Source organism: Schistocerca serialis, chromosome 8 (genome assembly GCF_023864345.2).
Source record: "Schistocerca serialis cubense isolate TAMUIC-IGC-003099 chromosome 8, iqSchSeri2.2, whole genome shotgun sequence".
Classification (NCBI taxonomy): Eukaryota; Metazoa; Arthropoda; class Insecta; order Orthoptera; family Acrididae; genus Schistocerca; species Schistocerca serialis.
Window position 1 is genome coordinate 117,342,640 of NC_064645.1, and position 15,518 is coordinate 117,358,157.

Genomic DNA, 15,518 nt, shown 5'->3' on the forward strand with positions numbered 1-15,518 from the left:
GACACCATGTCACTACTGTCCCACGAGTAACGCTACAAATGGTCTGTGTTTGGAATTTTTTCTGGGAGTGCAGTAGTTGATTCCGACACACCAATGCAATTTTACTGTCACGCTTGGATAATCACATTGAAGACAAAACACAAAAATAGCATCGGGATTGAACACAACAAGCTCCATGCCAACTACTGTCCAGGTGAGTAACGATTCAAACGGTCTGTGGTTGGAACATTTCCTGAGTGTCCAGTAGTTGTTTACAATGCATCACTGCGGGTTGACTGTAACCCTTGGACCTTCAGACTGACGACGAGAAACAGAAATTGCATTGGTATTGAATACGATATGAATCTCGCCGATTACAGTGCAGGCGAGTAACACTTCAAACGCTGTGTCCTTGGAGCTTTTCTGGGAGTCTAGTAGTTTTTTCCGATGCACCATTGCATTTTACTGTAACCCTTGGACGTTCACATTGACGAAGAAACACAGATATAGCATCAGGATTGAATCCAATAGGCGCTTTGCCGAGTTTTGGACAGGGAACTAACACCCAGTATCTCCTTTATCTATGCTAAGGGACTCCAGTAATTGTTTCCAATGCACCACTGCAGTTTTACTGTAACGCATGGTTCTTCACATTGGAGACGATACTCAGATATTACATCGGGATTGAATACAGCAGGCGCCATGTGGACTACTGTTTAGGTTAGCAACGATTCAAACGGTCTGTGCTTGGAACCTTTGCTGGCTGTTCAGTAGTTGTTTACGATGCACCACTACAGTTTGACTGTAACCCTTAGACCTTCACATTGACGACGAAACACATAAATTGCATCGGTATTGAATACAAAATTCACCTTGCCGACCAAAGTCCAGGCGAGTAACGCTTCAATTGTTGTGTGGTTGGAACTTTTCTGGGATTCCAGTAGATGTTCCCGATGGACAACTCCATGTTTACTGTCACCCTTGGACCTTCACATTGACGACGAAACACAGGAATTGCATCCGGATTGAATACAACAGGCACCATGCCGAATTTGGGCAGGGGAGCAACGCTTCAAACAGTCTGTGATATGGAACCTTGCCTGGGAGTCCAGCAGACGTTTCCGATGAACAACTGCAGGGTTATTGTAACCGTTTTACCTAGAATTTGACGACGAATTACAAAAATTACATCGGGATTGAACACAGCAGGCACCATGTCGCCTACTGTCCTGACGAGTAACGCTTCAAACGGTCTGTCCTAGAACCTTTTCTGGGTGTCCTGTAGTTGTTTACGATGTACCACTGCAGCTTGACTGTGAACCTTGAACCTTCAGACTGACAACGAAACACAGAGATTGCATCGGTATTGAATACAAAATGCACCTTGCCGACCGGAGTCCCGGCGAGTAACGCTTCAATCGTTGTGTGGTTGGAACTTTTCTGGGATTCCAGTAGATGTTCCCGATGGAAAACTCCATGGTTACTGTAACCCTTGGACCTTCACAATGACGACGAAACACAGGAATTGCATTGGGATTGAATACAACAGGCACCATACCCTCTTGTGTCCAGGGGTGTAACGCTTAAAACGGTATCTGCTTTGAATCTTCTATTGCAGTCCAGATGTTGATTCCGTTACACCACTGCAGTTTAACTGTAACCCTAGGACGTTCACATTGACGACGAAACACTGAAGTTACATCGGGGTTGAGTACAACATGCACCATGCTGTCTTTGGTCCAGGGGAATAACGCTTCACACTGTATCTGCATAGTTCCTTTTCTCGTGATCCGCTAATTGTTCCCGGTGCACAACTACTGTTTCACTGTAACGCTTGTAATTTCGCTTTAAAAATAAAACATAGAAATTGCATCGGGATTGAACACAACAGTCACCATGCCGACTACTGTCCAGGTGAGTAAAGCTTGAAACAGTCTGTGCTTGGAAACATTCCTGGGTGTCCAGTAGTTGTTTACGATGCACCACTGCAGTAACCCTTGGACCATCAGATTCACGACGAAACACAGAAATAGCTTCGGTATTGAATGCAATAGCCATCATGCCGGCTTCTGTCCAGGGGAGCAGCGCTTCACACGGTATCTGCTTGGTACCTTTTCTAGTAGTATAGTAGTTGTTTCCGATGCACCACTGCAGGATTACTGTAACCCTTGGACGTTTACATTGACGCCGAAACACAAAAATTGCATCAGCATTGAATACAATAGGCACCTTGCCAACTTTTAGCGAGGGAAGTGACGCTTCAACCAGTATCTGTTTGATACTTTCTCTGGGAGTCCAGTATTTGTTTCCGATGCACGACTGCAGTTATACTGTAACGCTTCGATCTTCACACTGAAGACGATACACAGAAATTGCACGGGATTGAATACAACAAGCACCATGCCGACTATTGTCTTGGCAAGTAACGCTACAATCGTTCTGTGCATGGAACTTTTCGGGGAGATTAGTAGATGTTTCCGATGCAGGTTTACTGCAACTATTGGATCTTCACGACGAAACTCAGAAATTTGATTGAATACAACACCTCATGGCGACTACATGTTAGGGGAGTAACACATCAAACATTCTGTGCTTGAAACCATTCCTGGGAGACCAGTAGTTGTATCTGATGCACAACTGCAGGTTTACTGTAACACGTGGACCTTCACAGTGACCATGAAACACAGAATTTTCATCGGGATTGAATATAACATGCACCATGCCGATTTCTGTGTGGGGGAGTAACGCGTCAAATGGTATCTGCTTCCAACATTTTCTGGGCGTCCTGTAGTTGTTTCCGATGCACCACTGCAGGCTTACTGTAACTCGTTGTCGTTCACATTGACGACGAAACACTGAAATTCCATCGGGACTGAATACAATTGACATCGTTCCGGCTTTTGTCCAGGGAAGTAACGCATCACCCACTAGCTGCTTGTTACTTTTTCTGGAAGTGAATTGGGATTGAATGCAACAGTCATCATGCCGACTATTGTCCACGCAAGTAACGCTTTAATCGTTCTGTGGTTGGTACTTTTCTGGGAGTCCAGTAGTTGCTTGCGAAGCAGCACTGCAGGTTTACTGTAACAGTTGGACCTCCACATTTACGACAAAACACAGATATTCCATTGGGATTGAGGACAACACTCACCATGCCGACTTCTGACCATCGGTGCAACTATTGAAACAGTCTGTGATTATAAACTATCCTGGGAGTCAAGTAGTTGTTTCCGATGCACAACTTCAGGGTTACTGTAACCGTTGGACTTTACATTGACGACGAAGCACAGAAATAACATCGGGATTGAATAAAACAGGCAGCATGTCGACTACTGTCCAGACGAGTAACGATTCAAATGGTCTGTGCGTGGAACCAACATATAACCAGACTACTTCTGTCCAGGGGAGTAACGCTTCAAACGGAATTTGCTTAGAACATTTTCACGGAGTCTGGTAGTTGTTTCCGATGCACCACTGCAGGTTTACTGTAACTCTTGGACCTTCACATTGACCTTCAAACAAAGACATTGCATCGGTATTGAATACAATATGCACGATTACGACATCTGTCCAGGCGGGGAACGCTCCTAACGGTATCTGCTTGGAACATTTTCTGGGAGAACTGTAGTTGTTTCCAATGCAACACTCCAGGTTTACTGTAACCCTTGTCTTTCCCATTGACCATCAAACACAGAAATTGCGTCATGTTTCAATACAAAATGTACCATGTTTACTTCTGTCCAGGGGAGTAACGCTTCAACCAGTATCTGCTTAGAACATTTTCTGGGAGTCCTGTGGTTGTTTCCGATGCACGACTGCAGGTTTACTGTAGCCCTTGTACCTTTACATTGATCATCAAACACAGAAATTGCATCGGGATTAAATACAAGATATAACATGTCCACTTCTGTCCATGGGAGTAACGCAACATACGGAATTTGCTTGGAACATTTTCTCGGAGTCTGGTAGTTGTTTCCGATGCGCCACTGCAGGTTTACTGTAACCCTTGGACCTTCGCATAGACCATAAAACACAGATATTGCATCGGTATAGAATACAACATGAACCATTACTACATCTGTCCAGGCGAGTGACGCTTCAAACGGTATCTGCTTCGAACATTTTCTGGGAGTCCTGTTGTTGTTTCCGATGGACCACTGCCGGTATACTGTGACCCTTGGACCTTCGCATTGACCATCAAACACAGAAATTGCGTCGGTATTGAATACAAGTGGCACAATTGCGACATCTGTCCAGGTGAGTAACGCTTCAAAAGGCATCTGCGTCGAACATTTTCTGGGAGTCCTGTAGCAGTTTACGATTCAGCACTGCAGATGTACTGTAACCCCTGGACCTTCACATTGACCATCAAACTCAGAAATTGCAAGGGGATTGATTACAACGTATAACATGTCATCATCTGTCAAGGGGTGTAACGCTTCAAACGATATCTGCTTGGAACATTTTCTGGGAGTCCTGTGGTTGTTTCCGATACGCGACTGCAGGTTTACTGTAGCCCTTGGACCTTTATATTGACCATCAGACACTGAAATTGCATTGGGATTAAATACAACATGTAGCATGGCTACTCCTGTCCAGGGGCGTAACGCTTTAGACGGTATCTGCTTGGAACATTTTCTGGGAGTCCTGTAGTGGTTTCCGATGGACCACTGCAGATTTACAGTAACCCTTGGACCTTCGCATTGACCATCAAACACAGATATTGCGTCGTGATTGAAAACAACATATACCATGCCGACTTCTGGCCAGGGGAGTAACGCTACAATTGGTATCTGCTTAGAACAATTTCTGGGAGTACTGAACTAGTTTCCGATGCACCAATGCAGGTTTACTGTAACGCCTCGACCATCACATTGACCATCAAAAACAGAAATTGCATCGGGATTGATAATAACGTATGAATTGTCTACTTCTGTCCAGGGGAGTAATGCTTCAAACGGTATCTGCTTAGAACATTTTCTGGGAGTCCTGTTGTTGTTTCCGATGCACAACTGGTGGTTTACTGTGACCCTTGGACCTTCGCATTGACCATAGAACACAGAAATTGCATCGGGATTGAGTACAACATGCACCTTTGCGACATCTGTTCAGGCGAGTAATGCTTCAAACGGTATCAGCTAAGAACATTTTCTGGGAGTCCTGTACTTGTTTCCGATGCACCACTGCAGATTTACTGTAACCCTTGAACCTTCGCAATGACCATCAAACACAGAAATTGCATCGGTATTGAATACAACAGGCACAATTACGACATCTGTCCAGGCGAGTAACGCTTCAAACGGTACCTGCTTGGAACATTTTATGAGAGTCGTACAGTTGTTTCCGATGCACCAATGCAGGTTTACTATAACCCATGGAACTTCGCATTGACCATTAAACAGAGAAATTGCATCGGTATTGGATACAACATGCAACATGCCGACTTCTGCCCAGGGGAGCAACGCTTCAAACGGTATTTCCTTGGAACATTTTCTGGGGGTCCTGTGGTTGTTTCCGATGGACGACTGTAGGTACACTGTAGCCCTTGGACCTTTATATTGACCATCAAACACAGAAATTGGGTCATGATTGAAAACAACATATACCACGCCGACTACTGACCAGTGGAGTAACGCTACAAACGGTATCTGCTTGGATCATTTTGTGGGTACCTGTTGTTGATTGCGATGCACGAATGCTGGTTTACTGTAATGCTTGGAGCTTCACATTGACCATCAAACACAGAAATTGCATCGCGATTGATTACAACGTATAACATGTCTTGTGCTGTTCAGGGGAGTAATGCGTCAAACGGTATCTGCTTCGAACATTTTCTGGGAGACCTGTAGTTGTTTCCGATGCACCTATCCAGGTATACTGTATCGCTTGGAGCTTCACATTGACCATCAAACACAGAAATTGCATCGCGATTGGTTACATCGTATGTCTTCTTCTGTCCATGGGAGTAACGCTTCAAACGGTATGTGCTTGGAACTTTTTCTGGGAGACCTGTAGTTGTTCCCGATGGCTAAATGCAGATTTACTTCAACGCCTGGAGCTTCACACTGACAATAAAAAAAAAAAAACGCATCGCGATTGATTACAGCGTATAACATGTCTTCCTCTGTCCGGGGAGTAACGCTTCAAACGGTATCTGCTTGGAACGTTTTCTAGGAGTCCTGTAGTTGTTTCCGATGCACCAATGCAGGTTTACTGTAACGCTTGGAGCTTCACATTGACCATCAAACACAGAAATTGCATCGGTATTGACTACAACGTATAACATTGTCACTTCTGCCCAGTGGAGTAACGCTTCATACGGTAATTGCTTGGAACATTTTCTGAGAGTTCTGTAGTTGTTTCCGATGCACCAATGCAGGTTTACTGTAACGCTTGTACCTTCACATTGACCATCAAACACAGAAATTGCACCGTGATTGATTATAACGTATTAATTGTATACTTCTGTCCAAGGGAGTAATGCTTCAAACGGTATCTGCTTAGAACATTTTCTGGGAGACCTGTTGTTGTTTCCGATGCACCGCTGCCGGTTTACTGTGATCCTTGGATCTTCGCATTGACCATTGAACACAGAAATTGCATCGGGATTGAATACAACATGCACCATTACGACATCTGTCCAGGCGAGTAACGCTGCAAACGGTATCTGCTAAGAACATTATCTGGGAGTCCTGTACTTGTTTCCGATGCACCACTGTAGATTTACTGTAAACCTTGGACCTTCGCATTGACCATTTAACACAGAAATTGCTTCGGGATTAAATACAACATATAGCATGTCTACTTCGGTCCAGGAGACTAACGCTTCAAACGGCATTTGCTTCGAACATTTTCTGGGAGTTCTGTAGTTTTTTCCGGTGCACCAATGCAGGTTTAGTGGAACGCTTGTAGCTTCACATTGACCATCAAACACAGAAACTGCATCGGTATTGAGTACAACGTATAACATGTCTACTTCTGTCCAGGGGAAGTAACGCTTCAAACGTTATCTGCTTGGAACATTTTCTGGGAGTACTGTACTAGTTTCTGATGCACCACTCCTGGTTTACCGTAACCCTTGTCCTCCCCATTGACCACTAAACACAGAAATAGCCTCTTGATTAAATACAACATATACCATCCTGACTTTTGCACAGGGGAGTAACGCTTCAAACGGTATCTGCTTGGATCAACTTCTGGGAGACCTGTAGTTGTTCCCGATGGAGCAATGCAGGTTTACTGGTACGCTTGGAGCCGCACATTGACTATCAAACACAGAAATTGCATCACGATTGATTACAACGTCTAACATGTCTACTTCTGTCCAGGGGAGTAACGCTTTAAACGGAATCTGCTTGGAACAATTTCCGGGACACCTGTATCTGTTTCCGATGCACCAATGCAGGTTTACTGTAACGCTTCGAGCTTCACATTGACAATCAAACACCGAATACGCATCGGGTTTGATTACAACGTATAACACGTCTACTTGTGTCCAGGGGAGTAACGCTTCAAACGGTATCTGCTTGGAACATTTTCTAGGAGTCCTGTAGTTGTTTCCGATGCAGCACTGCTGGTTTACTGTAACGCTTGATGCTTCTCATTGACCATCAAACACAGAAATTGCATCGGGATTGACTACAACGTATAACATGTCTACTTCTGTCCAGTGGAGTAACGCTTCCAATGGTAATTGCTTGGAACAATTTCTGGGAGTCCTGTAGTTGTTTCCGATGCACCAATGCAGGTTTACTGTAACCCTTGGACCTTCGCATTGACCATCAAACACAGAAATTGCATCGGGATTGATTATAACGTATTAATTGTCTACTTCTGTCCAGGGGAGTAATGCTTCAAACGGTATCTGCTTAGACCATTATCTGGGAGTCCTGTTGTTGTTTCCGATGCACCGGTGCCGGTTACTGTGACCCTTGGACCTTCGCAATGACCATCAAACACAGAAATTGCATCGAGATTGAATACAACATGCACCATTACGACTTCTGTCCAAGCGAGTAAAACTTCAAACGGTATCTGTTTAGAACATTTTCTGGGGGTCCTGTACTTGTTTCCGATGCACCACTGCAGATTTACTGTAAACCTTGGACCTTCGCATGGACCATCAAACACAGAAATTGCATCGGGATTAAATACAACATATGGCATGTCTACTTCTGTCCAGAAGAGTAACGCCTCAAACGGTATTTGCTTGGAACATTTTCTGGGAGTCTGGTAGTTGTTTCCGATGCACCAATGCAGGTTTACTGTAACCCTTGTTCCGTCGTATTGACCATAAAACACAGATATTGCAGCGGGATTAAATACAACATATAGCATGTCTACTTCTGTCCAGGGGAGTAATGCTTCAAACGGTATCTGCTGAGAACAATTTATGGGAGTCCTGTTGTTGTTTCCGATGCACCACTGCCGGTTTACTGTGACCAGTGGACCTTCGCATTGACCATTAAACACAGAAAATGCTTCGGGATTAAATACAACATATAGCATGTCTACTTCGGTCCAGGAGACTCACGCTTCAAACGGTATTTGCTTCTAACATTTTCCGGAAGTCCTGTAGTTTTTTCCGGTGCACCAATGCAGGTTTAGTGGAACGCTTGTACCTTCACAGTGACCATCAAACACAGAAACTGCATCGGGATTGAGTACAACGTATATCATGTCTACTTCTGTCCAGGGGAGTAACGCTTGAAACGTTATCTGCTTCGAATATTTTCTATGAGTCCTGTAGTTGTTTCCGATGCACCAATGCTGGTTTACTGTACCGCTTGGAGCTTCACATTGACCATCAAACCCAGAAATGTCTTCGCGATTGATGACAACGTCTAACATGTCTACCTTTGTCCAGGGGAGTAACGCTTCATACGTTATCTGCTTGGAACATTTTCTGGGAGTACTGTACTAGTTCCCGATGCACCACTCCAGGTCCACCGTAACCCTTGTCCACCCCATTGACCATCAAACACAGAAATTGCCGGATGATTAAATACAACATATACCATGATGGCTTCTGCACAGGGGAGTAACGCTTCAAACGGTATCAGGTTGGAACAACTTCTGGGAGACCTGTAGTTGTTCCCGATGGAGCGATGCAGGTTTACTGGAACGCTTGGAGCTTCACATTGACTATCAAACACAGAAATTGCCTCACGATTGATTACAACGTATAACATGTCTACTTCTGTCCAGAGGAGTAACGCATCATACGGTAATTGCTTGGAACATTTTCTGGGAGTCCTGTAGTTGTTCCCGATGCACCAATGCAGGTTTACTGAAACGCTTGGACCTTCAAATTAACCATTAAACACAGAAATTGCGTCGGGTTTGATTACAACGTATAAATTGTCTACTTCTGCCAGGGGAGTAATGCTTCAAACGGTATCTGCTTAGAACATTTTCTGGGAGTCCTGTAGTTGTTTCCGTAGCACCAATGCAGGTTTACTGTGACCCTTGGACCTTCGCATTGACCATCAAACACCGAAATTGGATCGACATTGAATACAGCAGGCACAATTACGACACCTTTCAGGCGAGTAACGCATCAAACGGTATCTGCTTGGACCATTTTATGAGTGTCCTACTGTTGTTTCCGATGCACCACTGCAGGTTTAATATATCCCATGGACCTTCGCATTGACCATCAAACAGAGAAATTGCATCGGGATTGAATACAACATGCATCATTACGACTTCTGTCCAGGCGAGTAACGTTTCTATCGGTATCTGCTTCGAACATTTTCTGGGAGTCCAGTACTTGTTTCCGATGCACCATTGCAGATTTACTGTAACCCTTGGACCTTCCCATTCACCATCAAACACAGAAATTGCATCGGTATTGAATACAACAGACACAATTACGACATCTGTCCAGGCGAGTAACGCTTCAAACGGTATCTGCTTGGACCATTTTATGAGAGTCCTACAGTTGTTTCTGATGCACCACTGCAGGTTTACTATAACCCATGGACCTCCGCATTGACCATCACACTGAGAAATTGCATCGCTATTGAATACGACATGCACCATGACGACATCTATTCCTGGCGAGTGACGTTGCAAACGGTAACTGCTTCGAACATTTTCTGGGAGTCCTGTGCTTGTTTCCGATTCACCACTGCAGATATAGTTTACCCCGTGGACCTTCCCATTGACCATCAAACACAGATATCGCATCGGTATTGAATACAACATTCACCATGCCGACTTCTGCCCAGGGGAGCAACGCTTCTAACGGTATCTCCTCGAAACATTTTCTGAGAGGCCTGTGGTTGTTTCCGATGCACGACTGTAGGTATACTGTAGCCCTTGGGCCTTCATATTGAACATCAAACACAGAAATTGCGTCATGACTGAAAACAACACATACCATGCCGACTACTGCCCAGGGGAGTAACGCTTCAAACGGTATCTGCTTGGACCATTTTATGGGTACCTGTAGTTGATTGCGATGCACCAATGCAGGTTTATTGTGACGCTTGGACCTTCACATTGACCATCAAACACAGAAATTGCATCGGGATTGATTATAACGTATTAATTGTCTGCTTCTGTCCAGGGGAGTAATTCTTCAGACGGTATCTGCTTTGAACATTTTCTGGGAGTCCTGTACTTGTTTCCGATGCACCACTGCAGATTTACTGTAAACCTTGGACCGTCGCATTGACCATCAAACACTGAAATTGCATCGGGATTAAATACAACATATAGCATGTTTACTTCAGTCCAGAGGAGTAACGCTTCAAACGGTATTTGCTTGGAACGTTTTCTGGGAGTCTGGTAGTTGTTTCCGATGCTCCAATGCAGGTTTACTGTAACCCTTGTACCGTCGCATTGACCATCAAACACAGAAATTGCATCGGGATTGAATACAACATGCACCCTGACGGTATCTGTACACGCGTGTAACGCTTCAAACGGTACCTACTTCGAACATTTTCTGGGAGTCCTGTAGTTGTTTCCGATGCACCACTGCAATTTTACTGTAACCATTGGACCTTCGCATTGACCATCAAACACAGAAATTGCATCGGCATTGATTACAACGTATAAATTGTCTACTTCTGTCCAGGGGAGTAATTCTTCAGACGGTATCTGCTTTGAACAATTCCTGGGAGTCCTGTAGTTGTTTCCGATGCACCACTGCAGGTTTGCTGTGACCCTTGGACCTTCGCATTGACCATCATACACAGAAATTGCATCGGGATTGAATACGACATGCTCCTTTAGGACATCAGTCCAGGCGAGTAACACTTCATACTCTAACTGCTTCGAACATTTTCTAGGAGTCCTGTAGTTAATTCCAATGCACCACTGCAGATTTCATGTCACCCCTGGACCTTCGCATTGACCATCAAACCAAGAAATTGCATCGGGATTTAATACAGGAAGCACCATTACGACATCGGTCCAGGTGAGTAACGCTTCAAAATGCATCTTCTTGGAACATTTTCTGGGAGTCCTGTAGTTGTTTCCGATGCACCATTGCAGGTTTACTGTAGGGCTTGGACCTTCACATTGACCATCAAACACAGAAATTGCATCGGGATTGATTATAACGTATTAATTGTCTACTTCTGTCCAGGAGAGTAACGCTTCAAACTGTATCTGCTTCGATCATTTTCTGTGAGTCCTGTGGATGTTTCCGATGCACGACTGTAGGTTTACTGTAGCTCTTGGTCCTTTATATTGAACGTCAAACACTGTAATTGCATCGGGATTAAATACAAGATGTAGCATGGCTATTCCTGTCCAGAGGAGTCACGCTTCAAACGGTATCTGCTTGGAACTTTTTCTGGGAGTGTGGTAGTTGTTTCCGATGCACCACTGCAGGTTTACGGTAACCCTTGGATCTTCCCATTTACCATCAAACAAAGAAATTACATCGTTATTGAATACAACATGCACCATTACGACATCTGTCCAATCGAGTAACGCTTCAAACGGTATCTGCTTCGAATATTTTCTAGGAGTCCTGTAGTTGTTCCGATGCACCCCTGCAAATTTACTGTAACCATTGGACCTTCGCATAAACCATCAAGCACAGAAATTGCGTCATGATTGAAAACAACATATAAGATGCCGACTTCAGCCCAGGTGAATAACGCTTTGAATGTTATCTGCTTGGAACATTTTCTGGGAGACCTGTAATTGTTTCCGATGCACCAGTGCAGGTTTACAGCAACCATTAGAGCTTCACATTGACCGTCAATCACAGAAACTGTCTCGGTATTGAATACAACATATACCATGTCTCCTTCTCTCCAGGGCAGTAACGCTTCAATCGGTATCTCCTTCCAACATTTTCTGGGATTCCTGTAGTTATTTCCGATACTCCACTGCAGACTTACTGTAACTCTTGGACCTTCGCATTGTCCTTCAAACACAGAAATTGCAACGGTATTGAATACACCATATACAATGTCTTCTTGTCTCCTGTGGAGTAACTCTTCAAACAGTATCTGCTTGGAACTTTTTCTGGGAGTCCTGTAGTTGTTTTCGATGCACCAATGAGGGTTTACTGTGACCCTTAGACCTTCACATTGACTATCAAACACAGAAATTGCATCGGGATTGAATACAACATATGCCACGTCTCCTTCTCTCCAGGGGAGTAACACTTCAAAGGGTATCTGCTTATAACATTTTTTTGGAGTCCTGTAGTTGTTTCCGAAGCACCACTGCTGGTTTACTGTAACCCTTGGACCTTCACATTGACCATCAAACACAGAAAGTGCACCGTGATTGAATACAACATGCATCTGCTTGGGACTTTTCTGGGAGTCTTGTAGATGTTTCCGATGCGCCGCTGCAGGTTTACTGTTATCCCTGGGTCCTACAAATTGACAAATAAACAGAGAAATTGCATCGGGATTGAATACAACTAGTATCATGCCGACTTGTGTCCTGGGGAGTAGCGCTTCAAACGTTATCTGCTTGGAATCTATTCTGGGAGTGTAGTAGTTATTTCCGATGCTCCACTGCAGCTTTACCGTACCATTGGACGTTCACATTGACGACGAAACGCAGAAATTGCATCAGGATTGAATACAATAGGCCCCTTGCCGACTTGTGGCCAGGGAAGTATCGTTACACCCTGCATCTGCTAGATACCTTCTCTGGGAGTCCAGTATCTGTTTCCGAAGCACCACTGCTGTTTTACTGCAACGTTTGGATCGTCCCATTGAAGACGATACACAGAAATTGCATCGGTATTTAATACAACATGCACTTTGCCGGCTACAGTCCAGACAAGTAACGTTTCAAACCTCGTGTGCTTGGAACTTTTCAGGGAGTCCAGTAGATGCTTCCGATGCACCATTGCATTTTTACTGTAACCCTTGGTCCTTCACATTGACGACGAAACACAGAAATTCCATCGCGATTGGATACAACAGGCAAGATGCGGACTATTGTCCCGTCGAGTAACGCTTCAAACGTCCTGTGCTTGGAACTTTTCTGGGAGTCCAGTAGACGTTTCCGTTGCACGATGCCGGTTTATTGTAACTCTTGGACCTTCACATCGACGACGAAGCACTGAAACTGCATCGGGATTGAATACAAGAAGCAAAAGGCGAGTAACGCTTTAAACGTTCTGTGCTCAGAACTTTACCTGGGAGTACAGTAGTTGTTTCTGATGCACAACTCCAGGTTTACTGTAACTCTTGGACCTACACATTGATGACGAAACACTGAAATACCATCGGGATTGAATACAACCCGTCACTATGCCGACTTCTGTCCAGGGGAGTTACGCTTCAAACCTTATCTGATTGGAACCTTTTCCAGGAGTCCAGTACTTCTTTGCGATGCACCACTGCAGGTTTACTGTAACCCTTCGTCTTTCACATTGACAACGAAACACAGAAATTGCACGGGATTGAATACAACAGGCACCATGCCGACTTCTGTCCAGGGGAATAACGCTTCAAACGGTCTGTGCTTTGAACCTTGGTTGGGAGTCCAGTGGTTGCTTCCGATGCAAAACTGCAGATTTACTGTAACCCTTGTACCACCCCACTGACGACGAAACAATGAAATTGCATCGGGATGTAATAGAACTGGCACCATTGTTACCATGCACTTTCTTTCGCGTCCTCGGTGAAGTTTTTTTTGTAGGCATTAGCACTCTGCGTGACGTTTTGTCTTCTTTTGCTAGAGTCACATGATTCACTGATGCCCATAATGCAAAAATACGACTGTTGGTTAGTATGAAATAGCGCCAGTAGTGGCAACTGTTCAGGTTTTAAGTTAGTTCGTGCAATGACACGACATTCCTAACTTATGTTATTGTTTTTCATGCAGTCTGGCTAAAATATTTCTTTGTTTTACTTAGCAATGCCGCCGTCGTTAAAAAAAGCTATTTTGTGAACTCTCCAGAAAGTTGCATCTTATGTCCCTTTTTTTTGCAAAAGAATTGTAACACTTCTGGAAGTACGATGCCATAAATGTAACGGGATATTTCCCGTTGCTCACGGTGATAGACATGATATATATATATGAGACCCTTCGATGGCATACAGTTACAAACTAATTCAAAAGTGTTATCAAGAAAAGTTTGCCTGTGCGAAGGTTAAGTGCCGGGTTACTACAAAGAATATGACTGCGCCGTATTTAGCGGATCATCTTAAGACCGAACTTAAAATATCTGTATATATACAAATGTTACAGACCATAGGGGCACGAAAGTGTTCGCAACACGCCTGGGCGGTAGTTTCTTATTACAAGTGGAATTAACGGCCAAGAGTTAAACCCGTTTGCCAGTGCTGGTCGGTAGAAATTGTGAATCGATCAGCCGACCTCGCCATTACGATTTAAAGTTAATATATATCGCCAGGTGGTGCGCTTCGCCTGTGCGAGAGAAATATTTATTCCTGGACTTGTTGTAACGGTCAGAATACAGTCTGTTGCATTTCAAACATTTTTACAAACAACCGTCGGAGTCGGCAGCTGCTTCTCCACCACGAGAGTAACTTGTCTACGTGTACGAAATTACGTATGCTGTGGAAGAAGTCGATGTTGTTTGGGATATTGTCCTTCACAGAGACACAAACAGAGACACTACACACACACGATTAATAACAACGAGTTAAAATTACCATCTTGAAAAACATTAATTTCTTCTTTTGAGCAGTAATATTATAAAAGTATTAGGTTTGCTTGATTTACCTGACGAAACTGCAAGTAATTATACTCTGAATAACCAAAGAAACCGGTACACCTGCCTAATATCCTGTAAGGCCTCCGCGAGCACGCTGAAGTGCCACAACACGATGTGGCATGAATTCGACTAAGGTCTAAAGTGGTGCTGGAGGGAACTGACACCATGAATCCTGCAGGGCTGCTCATAAATCCGTAAGAGTACGAGGGGGTGGAGATCTCTTATAAACAGCACGTTGCAAGGCATCCCAGATCTGTTCAATGATGTCCATGTCTGGGGAGTTTACGACCAGCGGAAGTGTTAAATTTCAGAAGAGTGTTCCTGGAGACACTCTGTAGCAATTCTCGACTTTTGGGGGTGTCCT